The sequence below is a fragment of the Crocuta crocuta genome, unplaced genomic scaffold (genome assembly GCF_008692635.1).
Source record: "Crocuta crocuta isolate KB4526 unplaced genomic scaffold, BGI_CrCroc_1.0 scaffold143, whole genome shotgun sequence".
Taxonomy (NCBI): Eukaryota; Metazoa; Chordata; class Mammalia; order Carnivora; family Hyaenidae; genus Crocuta; species Crocuta crocuta.
The window spans coordinates 3,661,427-3,664,501 of NW_027529175.1; positions in this window are offsets into that span (position 1 = coordinate 3,661,427).

Sequence of the window (3,075 nt, forward strand, 5' to 3'; positions counted from 1 at the left end):
CGAGCCCACCCCGCCCCCCCCCCCCCATGAAGACTTTTTGAAGTTGATCAATGAAACATGTTTTATTTAAGGACCCATTGGTGCGCGGGGGGCTCTATGAGGCGAGGGCTTCATTGGAGCCGCATAAAGGAAGAGTGGGCGGACTCAGGGCTGGGAGAGAAAGGAGGGAAAATCAGAGTTCCGTCCGCTCTGGGGAACATAAAGGAAGGCAGAGGAGAAGGTGGAGGAGGGTAGAAATTGTGGATTTGCTCAATAAAGAGGCGGCCAGGGAGAGGTCCGCTCAATCCTCTTAGTCCAGACAATGTAGGGCCCCGGCCAGCGGATTCCACCTCGGGATGGAAGGGCCATGGGCTGTTTAAATTGCTACTTAGGTTTCCAGCTGTTTTATCAGCGATTTGCCCAACTTAATAGCTCTTTAAGGCTTTAAACAAGAAAATAGCTCTTCTCACGACTCAAAGGAGCGGCCCTGGTTAGTTCAGACGGCCTCCATTGTCTGAGGCTTAACCTTCCCTGCGCCCAATCCCCTCCCCCTCGGTCCCAGACTTTGTCCGGCGCTCTGGGACTATTTATCCTTTTAACATGCTGGGCTTCTGGGCCTCCGTCCAGAGGACTTCTGAATAAGCACTTATCTCAAGGGACCGTCTGTCTGCGGCCTTTGAGCATCCGCAACATATTTATAACAACGAGTTAATAATTATTATTATGTAAGGCCATAGCGCCCATTTAGTGAGCACCTACTGTGTGTTAGGCCTCGGGTTCAACGTTTTTCTTTACGCATCCCTTTCCATTCTCACACTTGTCTGCGAAGGAGGTGGGGACTCTACTATGACGGCTATCTGAAGGATGGGGAAACTGAGGCACAGAGGAAGGAAATATTTAGCTGAGTTCACACAGGGGAATAGGGCAGGGTCAGGGCTGGTCTGATCTCCAGGGTCCAAACTCTTAACCCCCGCCTGCTGCCGGTTAGCTGTGGAAGCTTTGACTGGGCAGGGGAAGGGGCGCCTTCTATGTGGGGGGGCGGGGTCCAGCTCGGTGCCTCTGACCATGGGCACTTAGAGGCAGCTGTTGGGCCCAGTTTTGCTGGGGTCTGGACGTCACTGGNTTGCCTTTAACTGCACGACACCAATTCTCCATCTATGACGATTTGACTCTAATGTGCTAAACACAGCAGTTGTTTCTTTCATCCTGAAAGCCAAGATGGAAATTGTAAATGTGAGCCACCGTCATCATCCTCATCGGGTTAGCATGATGGAGATGCTTGCAGATAAGAGCATTTTGGCGAAGTGTTTTTCCTTGCAGTCTTGTTTTTCATACATATGAACATACTCAACCTTGACTGTAATTACACTATGCCCTATCTTGGACATGTATGCATTTTTAAAAAAATTAACGTTTATTTATTCTTGAGAGAGAGAGCGAGAGAGAGCGAGCACAAGTGTTGGGGGGGTGGCAGAGAGAGAGGGAGACACCATCTGAAACAGGCTCCAGGCTCTGAGCTGTCAGCACAGAGCCCGACGCAGGGCTGGAACTCACAAACCTTGAGATCATGACTTAAGCCAAAGTCAGACTAGGCGCCCCCTGGGCATGTATCTTTTATCTTTTCTCGGAGCTTCACCAAGCTAGAAAGCTTTGATAACGGCTTGTCGCTTTCCTTATTGACGCTGTGCCATTTGATTCTTAACACCAGATTACACACTGTAGATTACGTGCAAGGGATTATAATTGTGCAAAGGAAGTCATTTGTTCCGCAAATTTTGCGGAACAAAATAAAGAAGGAAAGCGCCCACCTAAGGCGCATGCTCAAGACTCAGGTTTTCAGAAGTGGAGACTGTGTGTCTGGCCAGACCATAGGAGGAGGTGGGGCCGGAACCTGAAGCGTCAAGGCCAGGATCAGTCCATGGGTTTAGATTTACTCCTGCAGGCAATGGGGAGCCATGGATGGTTTCTGAGCAAGAGCAGTGACCAGATCAATGCTGGGTGACCCCCACCTAAGACACGAAGAAAGCCTGGGGCTCAGGCTGCCTCCTGGCAGAAAAGCATCCACTTCTCCAGCAGAGTGGAAACTGGCTTGGCCACAGCTGGGGAATGAGACCTACCCTGATGTGACAATGTCTCCCACACAGGACAGCCGGCGTCTCATCTATCCCTGCCACTCCAGACACTCACAGGTAAGGGCAATTCACTCACTTGGTGAGTAGGTTTGAAAGGGGTCAATCTATTTCATTCCTCTAATCTTACAGATGGGGAAACTGAGGCCGAAAGTGGGGAGGGGGCCTGCCAAGTATCTCATGGTAGGTAAATAGCAAAGGCAGACCTGAGAAACATTTTTTACCTTTGTACCACACTTTGTTTTTTTTTTTTAAAGTTTTTATTTATTTCTAGGAGAGAGAGAGAGACAGCGTGAGCAGGGGAAGGTCAGAGAGAGAGGGAGTCACAGATTGAAACAGGCTCCAGGCTCTGAGCCGGCAGTCAGCACAGAGCCCGACGTGGGGCTCGAACCCACGAACCGCGAGATCATGACCTAAGCGAAAGTCGGACGCCTAACCGACTAAGCCACCCAGGCGCCCCATTGTACCACACTTTGTAATACCCATCCATTCCTATCTGGTTCCTTGTCTTTTTTTTTTTTTTTTCCAATGCTTATTTACTTATTTTTGAGAGAGAGAGAGAGAGGAAGGGGCAGAGAGAGAGGGAGAGAGAGAATCCCAAGCAGACTCAGTGCTGTCAGGATACAGCCTGACATGGGGCTCGACCCGATGAACCTCAAGATCATGATCTGAGCGGAAATCAAGAGTCGGATGTTTAAATGACTGAGCCATCCAGGCCCCCCCCCCCCCCGGCTTCTTTTTGAAAAACACAATGTCAGTGTTATATTTGCTGCTGCTGGAGAAGGTGCAGGACACAGGAATTCTCACACACAACTGGTCAGAGTATATATAAACTGCTGTAACCTTGTCGGAAAGCAACTTGGCAATGTATGTCAACATTGTCTCACAAAGATCCACTCATGGAGCAATTCTGTTGCCAAGAATAGCTCCCACAAATATATTCACATAAGGATGCAAAGATCTGTGT